General features: G+C 40.1%; 1 protein-coding gene across 2 annotated transcripts in view; it reads right to left on the bottom strand.

Moving 5' to 3' along the window:
- Positions 1 to 2,506, bottom strand: part of pvalb7 (parvalbumin 7) — a 29,502-nt gene extending 26,996 nt beyond the window's left edge. Inside the window, exon 1 of one of the 2 annotated variants that reach the window (XM_039765334.1) lies at positions 2,399 to 2,506. The gene's annotated coding sequence lies outside the window, so the exon portion shown is untranslated. The remainder of the gene's footprint in view (positions 1 to 2,398) is intronic. The other variant, XM_039765333.1, reaches the window with a different exon arrangement.
- Between the last annotated feature and the right edge of the window lie 17,435 nt (positions 2,507 to 19,941).

Raw genomic sequence — 19,941 nt, 5'->3', positions numbered from 1 at the left:
GTGCCAGGTGGATTCCTTTTAAAGCAACTCTCCTTATAAAAATGTAACAAAAAACAGAGTAAAATAAAGTTCCGCGGTGAAGTCAATCGGTTTGGTCAAGGAAAGACCCGGATAAGCACTTTGATTTATGTAAGATCGCGATGCCCTACCTGTAGCAGTAATTATACTTTGTATTCGTATGACGGAAACATGTACAAACACACACACACACACTGAATTTGTAAATATGTTACATATTAGCATTAGCAAAGTAAAGTTAACTAGACATTTTTATTATAACCATTATAATAAGTTTAATAACTTTTATTATCATAACGAGACATTTAATATATTTAGTTACAAATCCAGTTTTGTAGCAATAAATACATAGAAAACACGTAGAGTTTTTTAGTCACTTACTGCTCCACTACAAGACCTAAAGGCTTTGTTCAGGTGAAGAAGAGAGTTAAAGATGCCTACGAGACCCTAAAGGCCCTGTTCTAAGGTGTTACACCATAACAGTCATTGAACTCTTTCATTAAATCAGAATGAGGTCCTCCCTTGATTATAATTTATAACGCCCAATGGGTAACACTACTCAGTCAGGGACAAGAAGACGTGAATTCATGCATAAGGCACAGCTTTAGAGTGACTGCGGCTATTTGTCACTGACGCTACTTAACAAGACGTTCATAAAGGCTTTGACTGTGCTACATAGCAGGAAGTGAAGTGTTCCCAGTTAAACCAGGGCGAAGTCTACACTCCTGATTTGAATTTATCACAATAATGGATGAGACTTTACAATAAGTCTGCTGCTGCCATGTTACTAATGTAAAGCTTAACAGAGGGTTTGGGTGGTCAATAAGACTAACAAAACACCAATGGCATCACTTTAGAGCTGAGGCTACCTGTGCTGTGTCAATTAGTCACTGAGGATTGTTATATAATGAGAAAAGAACAAAGACGCTGAGTGGTCAATAAGACTTCTAAAGCATTAACGTCACTTGGAAATGATATTATCTATAAGTCCATTACTGCTCATCACAATATCTTAATCAAGCCCTGCATTTGAATTATTTAGAAATAAATGATTAATAGTTGCATTGCAACAAGCCTTAACATCACTCGAGACTGATTTTTTTTTTTTTTTTTATGAATACACATTTTGTAATATAAAACACTTAAATAAAGGGGGTTAAAAATGAATACAATTAAATTCTGCATGCCCTGATCATTTGTGAAATGAAGTGACATCCACTATAATACAGAGACTTATTTTCATATAGCGCCCTTCAAAAATCACCCCATTACAAGGTAAAAGTGCACTCTGAAGAAACAAAATGAACTGACATCCACTATAATACCATTTAAATAGATCAATTAACCTCTGTTTTATATAGCGCCCTTCAAAAAATAAAAAAATTACAAGGCCAAAGTGAACTTTACAATTTGTGGACTTTCAAAAAACAAACAAACAAACAAAAAAAAAAGACAAAATGAAAGGTTGTGTTTTGCAAAAGGTACATGGAGGCTAAAGTTTGTGTCAGCAGATTCAATTGTATAAATCATAAAAGAAAGAAAGAAAGAAAGAAAGAAAGAAAGAAAAATACTTGTATTAAAAAAGAAAGAAAGAAAGAAAGAAAGAAAGAAAGAAAGAAAGAATGGAAAGAAAGAAAGAAAGAAAGAAAGAAAGGAGAATGCTTGTATTAAAAATAAATAAATAAATGAGAATACTTCTATTAAGAAAGAAAGAAAGAAAGAAAGAAGAACAGTTGTATTAAGAAAGAAAGAATAGTTGTATTAAGAAAGAAAGAAAGAAAGAAATACTTGTATCAAGAAAGAAAGAAAGACTTTCTTTCTTTCTTATACAAAACAAAACACTGTTCTTCTTTCTTTCTTTCTTAATACAACTATTCTTCTTTCTTAATACAACTATTCTTCTTTCTTTCTTTCTTTCTTTCTTAATACAACTATTCTTTCTTTCTTAATACAACTATTCTTCTTTCTTTCTTTCTTTCTTTCTTTATGCAACTATTCTTCTTTCTTTCTTTCTTTCTTTCTTTCTTTCTTTCTTTCTTTCTTTCTTTCTTTCTTTCATCACTGAACAGTCTTACCAGTGTTTTCCTACACCTGATTCCAAGATGGCATGTGTTTGCCCTCACTGGAACAGCAGTGTGTTACATTTTTTTTTAAGTTGTCAGCCTTCTTCCCATTTTTCTCCAATTTGCACACAACATTCCATTTTGGATATCCAGTCTCATATATGAGGTTACCTTTCATCCTAATTCATTTGTTTCCCCACCTCATTTGATTGATCTTCTATTTCCACTGACCAAATCTTTCTTTCTTTTTTTCCCCCCATCTCCCTCTTTCCCTTTCTTTCTCCCATTAGGATGCACATGGACAAACCCATACTCACCTTTTTTGTGAGGTCTGCACGATGGAAGGGGCTGTTACTTTTGTGGTGGCTGAAAGGAGGCAATGGTGCTGTAAGGGGGCTTGATTTCTCTTTTATACCCTGCCCCCATTCTCTATTTTAGGAAAAATGAGACCCTGTAGCTGGTGTCAAAATACTCAAGGCTGAGCCATATCACATTCTACTTTCCCTAACTAATCAAATGCTACTATTAATACAACTCATGGCTGGCACACATCTCAAAGATTCATAAAGGAAAAAAAAATGAAGAACAACTAGTTATGCCATTAGAGACGAGCTGCCGTGCCGTAAGGGCCACATTAACCCTGCACTCACTGGACAGATGGGAAGTTTCCATGATTTCACTTACAGGTGGCTCCGTTTTCCTTCTCAGTTTAACATCAGATGCAGGCAGTCTATCCATGGCCTCGCTTTGGTTATCCTAGTCTGACATTTTGTTCTAAAAACTAAATCAGCTTCAGTTTAACTGTATAGTGCCATCTGTGAAGAGATGTTTGATTTGGAGAGTCAGCTCTCCATTAAATCATTTGATGTGCTCAATTCAGTTCTGTGGCTTGGGAATAGGAGCCTATCTCTGCCGCATTGGACTCAAGCAGGAACAAACTCACTTACACATACTGGGCCAGTTCAGAGTAACCAGTTAAACTAACCTTTGAGATGGTGGAGCAAAACCCACACTGATGGAAGGAGAGCTTGCTAACTTCCTACAATCTTGACTGGGATTCAAACCACTGAGTACCAGCAGCACTAACCACCACACCTCCCAGCTCTTTAAGCAGTTAAAAATCTTTGGAACTGCATGATGGATTTATTGTGCTTTCTGTTACGTTATGAAGTGGAAAAAAACTTGAATTTGAAATCTATCCATCCTTCCACCGTGTAAAAAACTGCACTGGCCATCACAGAGTTGCAGAAGGATGTCACTACTCACATTTAAGGAACGCAGTCTCCAAAGAAAAAAAAGAACAAACTTTGCCCTTTCTTATAAAGATCCTCTGTGTTCCAAGACCAGTCCGACCTGTCAATGATGTGGACCCCCACATACTTGTAGGAGTAGACCACCCCTACATCACCTGCCTGAATAATGACTGGACATGGATGATCTTTGGTGTTGGGAAAGTCAATAAGCAGTGCTGATGTTAAGCTGCAGACAGTTCTCTCCCTGACTCCACTTCTCTGCTTCATCGCCTTAATCAATATACCCCAAAAGTGCAGAATCATCGGAGAATTTCTGGACGTGACATGACCTGCTGTTATATTTATAGCCAGAGGTGAACAGAGTGAAGAGAAAAGGAGACAGGACTGTTGCTTGTGGTGCTCCAGTGTTGCCCACACAGTCTTTGAGTCTAACAAACTGTGTTCTGCTGGGCAGATAATCCATTATCAGGACACCACAGGCTTATCCACCTGCATATCTCTGACTTTACCCCTTAATAGGGATGACTGGATGGTAATACAATAACAGTGGGAGATCGAGCTTTTAGTTACAGGGCCCCTAAACTGTGGACAGCTCTGCCTGAGATGCCATTCGGGCTCAGCTTTCAAATCCTGGCTGAAGACTTACCACTTCAGTTTAGCACACCCTGACTAGAGCTGCAGATTAACTGTACAGACTTCATCTCTGTTGTTAGTCATTAGCACTAAAACATAAGTAATAAGGTAGTTCTAATTGGTTACTAAGCCTCACCTATTCTGCTTCTCTTCTCAATACTCAAATGTGGTACATGGTGCCACGGCCCACCTGCCAAGTTGTTTTGCCCGCCTAAAGTAAAGTCATCTATGATGGAGGATCGCAGGAATCATCAGGTAGAGAGGTCCTTTCATTGGATTGGCTGGCCCAGTGCTGACTCAGCCCCGGAATAGCCAATAGGGGGAGGCAGCTTGATTGAAATCCTGTTATGTGATATCATCTACTGTTAAATTCTTCTCTGTACTTGTAATATTTATATTGCACTATTGTATTGTTTTGAGGATTACTTGTGTTCTGTTCTGTGTATCGTATTCTATTGACCTCCTTCCTTTTGACACCCACTGCACGCCCAACCTACCTGGAAAGGGGTCTCTCTTTGAACTGCCTTTCCCAAGGACTCTTACATTTTTTCCTCACTTGGGTTTTTTCTTGAGAAATTCTCCTTGTCTTCTTAGAGAGTCAATGCTGGGTTGGGCTGTCAAAAGGCAGGGCTTGTTAAAGCCCCTTTGCAGCACTTCTTGTGTGATTTTGCGCTATACAAAAATAAATTGTATTGTATTGTACTGTATTGTATTGCAGCGTTTCTCAACCTTTAAGTATTTGCGACCCGAGTTTTCATAATAGTTTTAATCGCGCACCCCCTAATGTTTTTTGAAAGGAGCCCACTAATACCAGTTTGTTCTTTTTAAATTAATGATATACTATAGATGCATATTTTATTATACCTACTTCACTTTTATCAACATTTATCTGACTCTATATTTATTTTTCTAGTATCAGAATGTAGTTTAAGTTAATTTGTTTTGGCTTCAATAGATGTATTTTTCATATTTTTGATTCTTGTATTCTTTTTTTCATATCTTTGCGCCCCCATTTTTGTTACTTCGCTCCCCCCTAGGGGGACCCCCCCATAGTTTGAGAACCACTGGTGTATTGTATTGTGAAAGTACCAGAGAACTCAAACAACATAATCCTCACACTTCTATTAGTTTTTGGACAGTTGAGAATAAGCCTTGTGGAGCAGACAGATAACTGCATCCTTTACTCCAATGTTTGTTTGATAGGCAAACTGCAATGGGTCCTGGTGGTCTACCACCAATATAGACCAGGCCAGCCTCTCAAAAGTCTTCTTGCCACTGGTCTATAGTCATTAGGTCAGGAGGCACCTGCCTGCTTTGGAACAAGAACAATGCAGCGTATTTTCCACAGAAGCTGCACTTTCTCAAAACTTAGGGACAGACAGAACAGGTGACAAAGGAAACCACAAAGTTGGTGAGCAAAACCTTAACAACTCAAAGACCAACTCCATCTGGTCCCGTGGCGTTACTTTTCTGCAGCTTCCTCAGTTGTCTCCTCACTTCATGTCCAGTTATGCAAAGGCTGTACTGGGGGTCAGAGGTGGACCTGACACTGGTAGATGAGATATTTGTTGATAAATACAGTAGCGATGGTTTGTGAGGGCTGGGCATTGGAAGAAGGTGGCAGTGGGAAAATTCTTGTCTGTGAAATGAATTTTAGTCGCTCATCACTATCCACTATCTGTCATCTATGATCAAAACCTGCATAGGGCACCAATCTGATCAAAGGTTAATTTAGAGTTACAACTTAAAGCAGCACAGTATTTTGGGATGTGTTACCCTAACCACAACTCCAAAGTACCCAGAGAAAACCTCCACAGCTATAACAAGAACTTTTAAACTTCATACAGACTGTGACTAGGCTGGCATTTCAATTCAGTGTGAAAGAGATGTCAGACAGCTAACCGGCATGTCATCGTGCCACATGTTTTATCTATCTATCTATCTATCTATCTATCTATCTATCTATCTATCTATCTATCTATCTATCTATCTATCTATCTATCTATCTATCTATCTATCTATCTATCTTCTTGACTACTATACTAAAATTGTTATCTATCTATCTATCTATCTATCTATCTATCTATCTATCTATCTATCTATCTATCTATATATTTTCCCACCCACTTTCATCCCCTTAATGTGTGAAACAGGTAATTTCGATTCTTATGACACTAAACTGACACTAAAATTCACTTTGCATGTTGGTGGTTGTAAAATCTCGCTGATCAGCAAGGTGGCGCTATTTACTACCATCCTCTTCCTCCCTCTACTGACTGAATAATTGACAGCCCTCCCACTTCTGACGTCACTTCCAGTGTCCATCACCCGGACCCCCTTCTTCCTACCTAGCCTGTATATAACTGGAAGCCATCACCATTTTGGAGCATTCCCATGTGAGACTCATGTCTACAAAGACATTTTTTTTTTTTGCCCTTCTAAAGGTGATTATACTTTGTGTTTTCTTTTCAGTTACATAGGGTTTGCCTGCGGGTGTCCCAGCTCTTTATGCTTGTTTGTGCTTTTTCATTAGAATATGATTTAATAGTTAGCAAAATACATTACTCACTAAAAAGGGTGTTTTGTAGGTTTTTAAGGTGGAAAAAATTGGAATTCTGGACCATGAAGCTTCATTCCTCCCACTTCACTTCACTTGTATTCGTTTATGCAGCATCATGAAGCACGTAATCTGACGCACAAAAATAAGCTCTATTTCTACCTCTCGTTCACATCCCTACGGAAGTGCAGCACATTCTTTTTTTTAGAAATGTGACCTGCTACGTATTTTCCCCACGAAGACACACTAGAACACACCATCATGCACATTTCTGTGTTTTTTCTTCTAATTGCCACTTCCATACAGGACTGCACACCTTCCATCTTGTATCAAGGGCACACATACTGTATCACTGGAAGTGAAGAGCAATTTGTTTCACAGATTTTCATTGGATGTGAAACACAGTATTTCATTGCAAATTTCTCATGACTATCCATCCATCCATTATCCAACCCACTATATCCTAAATACAGGGTCACGGGGGTCTGCTGGAGCCAATCCCAGCCAACACAGGGTGCAAGGCAGGAAACAAACCCCAGGCAGGGCGCCAGCCCACCACAGGGCTGTCTCATGACTATTCATCATCATTTTTAAGTCCACTCTTTCTGGTGATGGTTGGTGGTGGCAACATTTTGAGCTGGCTAAAGCATGTCTCTCTTCCAATGCTCATTTGTTTTTTTGTGAATAGCATATGTGCTGGTCCTTACCGTTCCTGATTGATTTATTTGTTCGTTGAGTTATGGTTCTCTGTGAAGTTTTCAGAGCTGTGGATACATTAACTTTAATTGATGAACACTTTGTGTTGGCAACGTGATAACAGCTGTGCAGCAGTTCATAAATTCTGCATGTAGCACAGTCAACAAAAACAATGTGCAGCCATGCAGCTTAGAGGTCACACAGCTCCCTATCCTAAATGACTTCCCGCAGTCTTTTCTGGGAAGTATCCTTAATATTCTTTGGACAGTCAAGTAATACATCACCTGCAGCCATAACTTGTTCACGTTCCAAGGGAATCACTTGGGGGCATCCTGACTACAATCACTAAGCTACTTCCATTAGTTCTGAGAATGCAGTGAAGCAAGTGGTTCTGTTCTGAACTCTTTCCATATTGCTGAGCTCCTCACCCTGACGTGAAGAATGAGCCAAGAAACTGCGTACAGGAAACTCATTTCAGCCTCTTGTGCTTGTGATCTCCGTATTTTGGCCAACCATCCAGCTCCTGTAACCATTGACATTCACTTTGTAACTCACTTGATAAAATTCACCATACAGGTTTGGAATGCAACAGTAGAGTCCAGGGTGAATTCCTAGCTACAAAGGATTTTGCTTAGGCTTCCTTCGAGGGATCATAGACCTGGATCGTTGATTTGGAGTGTTTCATGGATCCAAACTGCTCTCAAATGCAATTCTCAGTGAGAGTAGCTTGGTTTGTATTTTGGAATAGGCATAATGTGCTATGAACTTTAGGATAAATCTTGAGTTTTCCGATATTCAGGGAGGATTAGAGCATTCCAATGACATAAATTTTGGTTGAAGCAAAACACAATTTGTTTTGCAAATTCTTTTGAGAAGTGAAATTCAGAGTTTCGTTGCAAAATTGAACTATTTGGCTCATCACAACTCATTGCCATAAACTAATTCTACTTTTCCTGCTATGGCAGGGTCCTAGGATGACCCTATTCTTCTCTTTATACTCTTCATTATGTATATCTTAAGTTAATATGGCAACTCTTCTAGTGTTATCACACGGTCATGATTGATTGGTAGTTCAACAATTCCCTTTTTCTTTTACATCTATAGCGAGGGGGTACCCAAAAATAACCAGAATCTGTACCAGGCACGCAATCTAGACTTAGCTGCAAATTTTGCCGCTAAGTGTAAATGCTTACAGTATTCTGTGGCAGTCTGACAAGTGGTGTTGCTCTGTACTGCTCGTATGGCATTCCAGGTAGGGTTTTCTAGGTGCTTATTAAATGTGTTCTGCGATTTTTGTGATGGGTGATCATAAAGAACAGCGAGTCTGCATTAAATTTTGTTTTCTGGTAGGGAAATAAGCTGCTGAAACTGTAGTGATGCTTGAAACTGGTTTTAAAGGGGATGCTTTAAGTAAAACACATGTCTACGAGTGGTTTTCGTGTTTCAAACAAGGGGAAATGTCACTTGATCTTGCTCCATGTGAGTTTTTCTTGTTCGAATATATGGAAAAAACCTTAAAGGAAATCATTTTTGTACTGTGGAGGAAGTCAAAGAAAAATTGCTGCAGGCAATGGACAACATTCCTCTTTAGTGAATCCAAAAATGTTTCCACCAGTGGGAAAGCCATTTGGACAAGTGCATTTATTCACATGGAGAGTACTTTGAAGGAGACTAAAGTATTAGTAAGAAAAAATTAACTTAATTAACTTCTTCATCTTTCGGCATCTCTTTTTAAGGGTTACCACAGCGGATCCTCATCATCTTGCTCTGTCACACCCATCACCTGTATGTCCTCTCTTACCACATCCATAAACTATCACTTAGGCCTTCCTCTTTTTCTCTTCCCTAGCAGCTCTATCCTTAGTACCTTTTTCCCAATATACCCAGTATCTCTCCTCTGCACATGTCCAAACCAACACAATCTCGTTTCTCTGACTTTGTCTCCCAACCATCTAACCTAAGCTGACCCTCTAATGTCCTCATTTCTAATCCTATCCATCCTCGTCACACGCAATGCAAATCTTAGCATCTTTAACTCTGTCACCTCCAGCTCTGTCTCCTGCTTTCTGATCAGTGCCACCTTCTCCAACAAATATAACATAGCTGGTCTCACTAACATCTTGTAGACCTTCCCTTTCACTCTTGCTGATACCCGTCTGTCACAAATCACTCCTGACACTCTTCTCCACCGATTCCACCCTGCCTGCACTCTCTTCTTCACTTCTCTTCCACAGTCCCCATTACTCTGTACTGTTGATCCCAAGTATTTAAACTCATCCACCTTCACCAACTACTACTCCCTGCATCCTCACAATTCCACTGACCTCCCTCTCATTCACACACATGTATTCTGTCTTCTTCCTACTGGCCTTCATTCCTCTCCTCTCTAGAGCAGATCTCCACCTCTCCAGGGTCTCCTCAACTTCTCCCTACTATCGCTACAGATCACAATGTCATCAGCAAACATCATAGTCCACGGGGACTCCTGTCTAATCTAGTCTGTCAACCTGTCCATCAGCATTGCAAATAAGAAAGGGCTCAGAGCTTATCCCTGATGAAATCCCACTTCCAACTTGAATGGATCTGTCACTCCTACTGCAGACCTCACCACGGTCAGAATGTTTTTTGTTTTTTTCAATTCTGGTTATTTTTGGGTACCCCCTTGTATAAATTGCAGCCTCAGGTAAATAGACAGAGTACTAGAACAGGCCATAGTGAAAGATTCACATTTATTCATAGATTACCAATAATATACCCAAGAAATTGAACTAGCAGGGAACAAATATTGGCAAAATAATAGTACATTCTGGTAAGCGTCCAATATTCTTAGATCACCAGGTGGTTTTCTGTCTTAGTTTTTTGGTTTGGCATGGCCCTTCATCTAGCATGTCATCTGCCTAGGGCAGAGAAAGAGAGAGACTCAGCCTCTGTATCAGCTTGAGTGGCTCCTTGACACACTTTCTGAATCAGTGGGTCTGTAATTCCCAATGAAACAGCTCAGGCACGATCCAGCGACCATTCCACACAGACCTGCTGTGGCATAGCCATGTCCTCCTGTCCAGCTTCGCTCCTGTTAGTATTTTCTCCACTTTCAAAGGATACACAAATGTAGTTTCAGACAAGCAAAGAAAGGATACACCAGTATTTAAGTCGTAAACTGCCGTCTCATTCCTGCCTTCCAGTCAAGGCTTTCTTCCTGAGGGAGATGGCTCATGGAATGTAAAATGTCATTGACTTTGATATTTGAAATACATACCAACTAAATCCTAGGGAAAGTATGGAATCGTTAGCTTTACATTCAGCAAGTTGCTTGTAAACAGTGTGTGTTCTTGTGGAATCAGTTACATTGCACATCCCGAACCAGCACTTAAAAACAATTCCTAAAGACTTAGAGGGAGGTTTAAATGAAGGCTTGTAACATCATAAAACACAGCTGTTCTAATCAGTAAAACACGCCAGACTGAAAACAATGCCGCTTTTTACACTTTTTGTTTACAATTTTTACTCAAAATATGTACTTACTCGTGGGATTTCAAAATATTATATGACAATTTAGAAGCAATAATCCAAAATGTAATACTATATATATATATATATATATATATATATATATATATATACAGTATATATAAAATGTTGAGAGTTGTTTACCTGTCGTGCAAAATCTCTCAAACCACTGGGCCTTGACCCTCGATCCTGGTCTTAATGGAGAGCTTATGAAGTGACATGTGTAACACAAACCCAGAACTGGAGGTGCAGGCTGTCTCACTCATGTAATTGGACCTTCGGGCTCCTTTTGTGGGAAGTGGAGGCATGGACAGGAAAACTATCACTGTGTGTACACACTGTGCTGACAGTGAAGCACATTGCACAGGCAAACATGATTGTTTGCAACGTTCCAACCGCAGTATGTGAACATGGCGTTGATAGTACAATGCATTGTGCAGGCCTACTGATAATCAAAAATGAAACACTTGGATCGAGAAACAAAGTGGGCATGCCATAGTGAGAGGTCAGCCACACAACACAAACATGGTGAATGCAAGTCATTCACTCTGGATGCAACCTTTGGTCATACATGACCGAAGTATTGGAGATGCAAGCTGCCTTGCCATGTCATTCCCAAAAAAGAAAAGGCAAACATTGTTAAAAAAATAATAATAATATAAGCAAATGGCATGCCTGTCAGAAAAAGAATTGCGCTAACATCAACTCGCAGATAAAGACATTGCTGAAACCTTCGCGGAGTGTTTTGTGGGATGAGCTTCTTTGATATGAACATTTCTAGTTAAATCTCTCTATTTTAATAAAAAAAATCCTGGGACGAGACGAGACTCTTTAGCCTGGGAGGAGACGTGACTTTTTCAGAGAGATACTTTTAACTCCCGTGAGATGAGCCTTTGTGCCAAGAGATTTAACCACACCTAGGGTCGGAAATAAAAGACAAAGAGTAGATGACAAAGTAGAATGTCGTAAAGAATTCAAAATATTGGCGCGATACACATGCAGAGCAGGTTAGAGATAATGAAAGTACTAAAATTCAAAAGTCTCAAAAAACTGATAGTAAGGATCACATTAGCGCTAACAAACGGAAATTATTACTCGGTGAAATAACAGAACAGCGAAAAGAGATCAAATATATTGTTCGGATTTAAACTTTAAGTTTAAAGTTGTGTTACCATCAGGGAAAAGTAGTATTTCTTCTCAATGAAAAGGCTTATCTGCAAGAATTGAAAGATTTGTTGTTTGCTGAAAGTGAAATCCACATATGCTAGTGGCAGAGACGTAAAGTGGCTGGCACGTAGTGTAGGCTGGGGGATGTTGGCGAGTGAAGCAAGCAGGGGGCGAAGCTCCCTAGTATTAATATATATTACAGGGTTTAGGGTGGCAACATGCTGATCTGACTTGACCTGAACTGCCTCCAGCCCTTCATGGGGAGAACCCAAAATGCTCCTGAAGCAGTCGCCTAATTAATAACTAGGTGTATCCCATATTGCTATTTGGATTTGTATTATTCTAATTTCTATTGTCATGCATGCACATCAAAGTAGCACCTTCTGGGCTCATCACCCCAAGACGAAAGGGGGCACTGTCACCAACTATGCTGTCTCCTTTTCCCTCCACAGCCCTAAAACTGACTCCGCTCCTTCCATTTAGAGCACAATTAAACCTGAGCTCCCGAGAACGATGGTGTCTTTTATGGAACTGAGCTAACTACAAGATGATACTCCCTGCTGACTGAGACGTATGCCAAAAAGAATGGCTAACAATCACCTATCAAGGCTGTATTCTTTTCATTTTCACTATTTGGACTCTGCCATCACGTGCTATTTTTGTTTTCCTTTTGTTGAAATTAAATGGAACAGTTCAGCTAGCATCCCAACTTTTGAATTTCTGGGAAGCGGTATTCCCCCACTTAACAACACTACGTACCATTTGTAAATGACCTGAATAACATTAAGAACAATTGGTGGGAAGAATAGATCTGATGGCCTGCAGATTTCATTTTGGATTGGTATTATTCTAAATTACTACCATTAATGTCCCATGGATTGTGTTTTGCATTACTAATTCATTAATAATCTGTAATGCATTCCTCCCCAAATAATGAGCCCTCCTGACTTGCATCAGAAATCCTTTGTACATGATCATCATTGAGGTGCCCACTCATGCAGTACCTTCAGAATTAATTGCATGCGTATTATGGATTAGCAACCTGAAGGATCTCATTTCAATAGCCGACAAAGAGAGAAATAAAGTGTAATTGGTTAATTGGACAGAAAATGGAAACAACTGAAATGAAAATTAGGAAAGTCGGGAGCAAATAAGGAAACCACAATAATGTTTTCTCAAAGAAAGGAAGAAATGCCAGCGCCAGGTGGTCCAGTTCTAGTGCCAGCATACCTACACACCACCTCCTTACCTTCCTGTGCTAGTGATGATACATTTGCTGGCCTCTTATCATGCTGCCATGCCTCCTGCAGTTTAATTTAGCTTCTTTCTTGGCGGCTGGTGGACAGCTGATAAATTTAGTTTTGAGATTAAAGGATCCAGGAGGGGCTTGTCACTCCTTGTAGGGTCTTAGTACACTGGGGGTGGTGGAATGAGGGGGGCTTTGCATAGATAGCGGTAAGAAGACTGGGGGAGGGGTTTTGGAGGAGAAGTGAAATCCTTACGGTTGAACTTCAAGGAGCTTATTTGCAGCCATGAGATGCTCAATCAGGCCATTTTTATCGTAACTTGTTCAGGCTAATTAATTTTCAAATGTAATGAAAAGCAAGGGTAAGGATGCCAACATATAAAGCAGCAGCTGCGGCATTCCAGAGCAATTGTACTTTAGATTTACTTTGTCTAAAGTCTACAACTTTAAGGATAGAATAGAAGAATCACAATTGAAGGAATCTTTTCCTCTGTACACTGCGTCCACTAATGAAAGTCCTGACCGCTAAGGCGATGCCAATTTTTATACCCACTTTAAATAGAGAAGAGTTTAGAGTATTCTGGAAGAAGTGTCATCCAAAAAGCAAATGCAAGACTGTGACGTTTTATCCAATATTGCCTATAAATTCTTTCCACATTGCTGTACATTATAAATAAATGTAAATATGTTTTCCCTATTGCTATAAATGTTTTCTCTAAACTTCAAAAGGCAGAGAAAGAGGGAGACTCGGCCTCTGTATCAGCCTGAGTGACTCCTTGACACTTTTCCTGAATCAGCAGATGTGTAATTCCCAATGAAACAGCTTAGACAAGAATCAGCGACCATTCCAGCCCAGTCCTGCTGTGGCATATCTATGTCCTCCTGTCCAGCTTTGTTCCTGTTAGCATTTTCTCCACTTTCAAAGGATACACAAATGTAGTTTTGGACAAGTAAAGAAAGGATACACCGGTAATTAAGTCGTAAACTAATGAAAGTCCTGACCGCTATGGTGATGCCCATTTTTATAGCCACTTTAAACAGAGAAGGGTTCAGAGAAGTGGGAGAAGTGTCTTCCAAAAACCAAATATAGTAAAACCTTGGATTGTGAGTAACAAGGTCTGCAAGTGTTTAGCAAAAGGAGCAAAAATTCGTAATAAATTTTAACTTGATAAACGAGCGAGGTCTTGCAATACAAGTAGTACATATTGTGAATGCAGTGAACCCGGCCCCAACGGGACATGGACGTTCCTCCGAAACCCCCTCTTAAACAGTGGTACAATGGGAAACAAACACAGCTTTTCTTCTCCTTTTTGCAGGATCAGCTGCTAGCCTACTGCTTGCTGCTGTGCCGCATGATCTGCATCTCACGCGGGGCATCAAACACTTAAAAGACCGTACCACGGCTGTCCTACTGTCTCACTGCCTTGTCTCTCTTCCCCTAGACATCCTCTTCTTCGGTCGGGGCTCCCAAGCCACCGCGGCCCTTCGGGAGAAGGATGATTTTGTGTTCTTTTGATCAAGAGGTGGAGCTGTGGCGACTGGTTTTGACAGTGCGCCTGGATCTCTCCTGAAAGAGACTTGTGTTTGCTCCGCCTGCATTTGAATAAAGTTTCTGACTCTTGAAAACCCTAAGTAAACCTGTGCGACTTTGTGACCCAAGGGTGATAGTATACTCAACTGAGCCGATAGTTCTTCTCTCTCTCTTGGTGTGGGATTGTGGGTAATCATCTCCCATGCTCGGTCTCAGTCGGCGTGCCTCACTCGTATAGTCTTGTATAATAAAGCATCGTGACCGTGTATGTTTAAGGATTCTTTTCAAAGGTAAAGTGCAGATTAATTTGTTTCAGGTATTTTTACTTTATATTTTTTATTAATAATTTTATATGAATATTTTTGGGTTTTGGAACGAATCATCTGAGTGTCCATTATTTCTTATGGGGCAATTCGCTTTGATATACTGTACGAGTGCTTTGGATTACAAGTACTTTTCCGAAACGAATTATGCTCAGAAACCAAGGCACCACTGTACAAGACTGTGACATCTTATCCTATATTGCCTATACATGCTTTCCCTGTTGCTATAAGTTATAAATAAATATAAATATACAGTAGTTTCCCCATTGCAATAAATGCTTTCCCTAAACTTCAAGAGGATGCTCTTCAGATCACTAGAACAACTGTGACAAGAACAAGCCATTCAACCCAACAAGCTCCATCCTATTCACTGAGATGGTCCAAAACAACATCAAGTCAAAATGTGGAGGGTGTTAATGTCCTAGTCATCACCAGTCTAGCCAAACCTGCTGTATGAACAGAGAATGTTAGAACCAAGGAAGAGCACCAGCTCTATGGAGGAAGTTGATCAGACACATTGACCACGCATTGAAGTGGGAAGAGATGAAGAAAAAGAAGGAAAATCCTACTCTCCACTACCCTACTTGGTCACGTATCACATGTTTGTGGTTCTTTGCATGAAGAAAAACTTTGTAACATTTGTGCAAAATATAAGATGTCTCCAACTGCATTCCCATATTCTTGTTGCAGAATTTGTTTTAAAGTAACAGCATGGATCCACTATACTAATTCATTTCATAATTTGATAGACTCCTTCAATATTTCCTCCTAGCTCATATCTTGCAGTCCCAGAATTCAGCCTATAGTCACTCTTGTCTGGATTAGTTCCAGCACTGATATTATCATGAATTTAGGAGTCCCAAAGTACATTCTAATAACTTCTAAAGCACGAGTTCCAAATCATTTCAAAAATGCCTGGTAGAGGGGTATCATTGACATACTGCTAGAACCTCAAATACAATGAGTGCATGACTGTTCTTATCAAAATTGGAGTGTGGATTATTATTACTATTATTAGTAGTAGTAATAGTAGCAGTAGTAGTAGTAGTAGTGGTAGTAGTGTGAGGAATCATACTGAATTTTTAATTATTTATGATTATTTTATTTCACTGATTTACTTTAAATGACACATTATGGGATATTTTTGAGCATGCGACCTTCAGGATGATCCACAGATCTCATATAAGGTAAGCACATTGACACCAATGTCTGAGGTAATATGGTTGCTTCTTTTCTTCAATTCACAGACCGGAGGACAAATCCCACGACACACCCTGATGTCACTTATGGTTTGGCCCCCGAAGTCCATTCTCATATTTAAAAAAAGGATATGGAAGTTGGTGTTCATTGATGAACCCTGATCCAGAGGAAACGGAGCTCCACAGCAGAGAGCAGTTGTTAAAGCCTGAGAGACAATCGATTGAAGGCCAGATATCCACGATACCATTTTTCTGATCTATCGATGTACAATTTTCGTTTTCTTATTATATTTGGCACCTAACACTTCACTACCTCCTTCACCTTATTGCTTACAGAGCATTTTCTTGCATGTCTGTTGATAGTGAATGCAACCTGTGAAATTCCAGTAAGAGCAAGCATCAGTATAGCTACTGTATTCTCATGACTCTGAGTGTCTCGATGAATTGAGCGTGAGGCCTTCTCTTCTGCTGTTTTCCAGGTGAAAGTCCATGTGAGTCTTTTTCCAATTCAGAATGCTGAATATTTCCTTAAAAATGTCCCAAGTGTTTTTGCTACAAGGACATTTAAAATTCAGTTCCAGATGCTTCTGATTGAAGTAGAGTTGAACAACTTCTCGACTGAATGCTCACGTTTTTTAAACAGTTTGCTTCAAACTGTGGTATGTTTGTTCTGTTCTAGGTGACTCCTACTTTCCTTCCTGAAAGTGAAGATGTCTAATTGGTACAAGCCTAGATATTCCTCCACTTGAAGAATCCCATTCCATCTTTAGATCCCATTTTACTATTGGATGATAAAGCAGTGTCATTACTTTGGCTCTCCCTTCATCCAAGTGCCCCTACGTTAGACGGTTTGGCTGTTCCTCATTGGACGTGTCAGACTATTCCCATCTACTGGAGGCTGACTCTCTGATCAGGAGTTTGTTTCATCTGGAGTGTATTACTTCTTTGTGCTGTTGAGTTGAAATTGGGCCAGGGATTCACCTGCCTAGCCATCTGGAGGACCGGATAGACCGAAGGCTGCTGAGTCACACACTGAGAAGAAGCAATACTAATGAGGTTCTCAGCTGCATGTGAAGCCGAGTGCAAGTGTCTGCCATTTCACACAGTTATTACAGTCTGTAGCTGAAGTGGTGCGTCCAGTTACGGCAGATGCGTGCTGGGGGGGTGGAAGCTATGGGGTGTGGTGGGTCATTCAATCCTATTTTCTTGGGGGGAGGGTGGTGGGGTATGATTATTGAGCTAATTAGACGTGTGACGCATTTCTTGGGGGGGATTACCACTCCACATGCAGAATCTCATTACCCAGCATTCCAGGAATTCCATCCATTCCAGGCATTTATATAGGGACTGGGATCCCCGTCACAACATTTGGGTATTAATAACATTTGGGGGAAGGATGACGGTTGGCTTTGGGTGACAACATCTTGGAGACCAGCCAAGGATTTCATATCTATACCTTTATAATTCTGCTGGGTCATGTGGCAGACAGCTAGCTATAGGATTGCCACCAGGGGCCCTCCTTCCAGACTCCTGTCACTTACACCACTGGCAAGCTAGTGTAATTAAACACACTTTGTGAAACAAGCAAAATTACTCTGTCACGGTGGCCTAACTAGGTAAATGCTACTACAGGTTCAAATCATCTTTGTTAAAATGATTTATGAAAGGTCCTCAGAAATTTGTTCATCTAAAGTTTTTTCTAACAGCATTTCCTTCCAAAACCTTGTGACCCGGGGTTAGAATAAGTCCACCGTTCCTCTCGTACATTTTCAAAAGTGGCTAATGGAGGTTAGCAATGGGGACGGCATCTTGACATAAAAGTGCATGCTCCAATTCTTCCTTTGAAGGGAGCAAATGACTGATGTGGGTAAACCCGGACAATGGCTGCTAAACTGACAAAGAAAGAAAGAAAGAAAGAAAGAAAGAAAGAAAGAAAGAAAGAAAGAAAGAAAGACTTCCACTTTACTGGTGAAAATAATACAAAGACAAGCTCAATTAGTGTATACTAACCACCATTTTTCCTACCCAATATTGACGGAGTTCCCTTTTACCTAAACTGTACAATGGCCTTTTCACTGTCATGATGTAGGCTGATTTGCTGATATTTCGGAGTATTTCTTGTTATATGTTTTGCTTTGCTGGAATTTATTTTTTGATGTTTTATCTTATTGATATCAGTTATGTGAATGTCATGTTTATTTGGAAGAGCTGTGAATTTGCATGTTTCTGATGTGTGGCATCTGTGAAGGCAGGCAGTGTAAGGGGGTTAGACAGGACAGAGAAATGGAAGAAAACAGAAATGAAGACAAAGCCATACTGTGTAAAACAGAGGTACCCAACACGGTGCCCGCAGGGTCCATGTGTGTTGCCCACAGGGTATGTTCTAAAAATAGCACTAGACACCATGGAGCTCTGTCTAAAAATGTAATTCTGTTGCTGTTCTTTTTGAATCAATTGCAGTTGCATTGATGTAGATTGGGGGGTAGTCTGCAGTCAAAGTTCAATATCGTGCGCAAGACAAACCTCCATCTCACTCTTTGCAGCTACAATGGGGAGTTACACTCAGTTTTTACCTCCTAAAAAGTAAAAAAAAAAAAACCATGGCAGAAAAGCTAAGGAAAATTTCCAGTACATTAATACAGTGGGATGCAAAAGTTTGGGCAACCTTGTTAATAGTCATTATTTTCCTGTATAAATCGTTGTTACGATAAAAAATGTCAGTTAAATATATCATATAGGAGACACACACAGTGATATTTGAGAAGTGAAATGAAGTTTATTGGATTTACAGAAAGTGTGCAATAATTGTTCAAACAAAATCAGGCAGGTGCATAAATTTGGGCACCGTTGTCATTTTATTGATTCCCAAACTTTTAGAACTAATTATTGGAACTCAAATTGGCTTGGTAAGCTCAGTGACCCCTGAACTACATACACAGGTGAATCCTATAATGAGAAAGAGTGTTTAAGGGGGTCAATTGTAAGTTTCCCTCCTCCTTTAATTTTCTCTGAAGAGTAGCAACATGGGGGTCACAAAACAACTCTAAAATGACCTGAAGACAAAGATTGTTCACCATCATGGTTTAGGGAAGGATACAGAAAGCTGTCCCAGAGATTGAAGCTGTCTGTTTCCACAGTTAGGAACATATTGAGGAAATGGAAGACCACAGGCTCAGTTCAAGTTAAGGCTCGAAGTGGCAGACCAAGAAAGATTTCAGATAGACAGAAGCGACGAATGGTGAGAACAGTCAGAGTCAACCCACAGACCAGCACCAAAGACCTACAACATCATCTTGCAGCAGATGGAGTCACTGTGCATCGTTCAACCATTGGGCACTTTACACAAGGAGATGCTGTATGCGAGAGTGATGCAGAGGAAGCACAAACAGAGCTGCGTGAGGTCTGCTCAAGCACATTTGGACAAGCCAGCTTCATTTTGGAATAAGGTGCTGTGGACTGATGAAACTAAAATTGAGTTATTTGGGCATAACAAGGGGTTTTATGCATGGAGGAAAAAGAACACAGCATTCCAAGAAAAACACCTGCTACCTACAGTAAAATATGGTGGTGGTTCCATCATGCTGTGGGGCTGTGTGGCCAGTGCAGGGACTGGGAATCTTGTCAAAGTTGAGGGACGCATGGATTCCACTCAGTATCAGCAGATTCTGGAGACCAATGTCCAGGAATCAGTGACAAAGCTGAAGCTGCGCGGGCTGGATCTTTCAACAAGACAACGACCCGAAACATT

The sequence above is a fragment of the Polypterus senegalus genome, chromosome 10 (genome assembly GCF_016835505.1).
Source record: "Polypterus senegalus isolate Bchr_013 chromosome 10, ASM1683550v1, whole genome shotgun sequence".
In the NCBI taxonomy this organism is placed as follows: Eukaryota; Metazoa; Chordata; class Cladistia; order Polypteriformes; family Polypteridae; genus Polypterus; species Polypterus senegalus.
The sequence above is the reverse complement of the archived record's forward strand: the minus strand, read 5'-3'. Positions and strand labels throughout refer to the sequence as shown.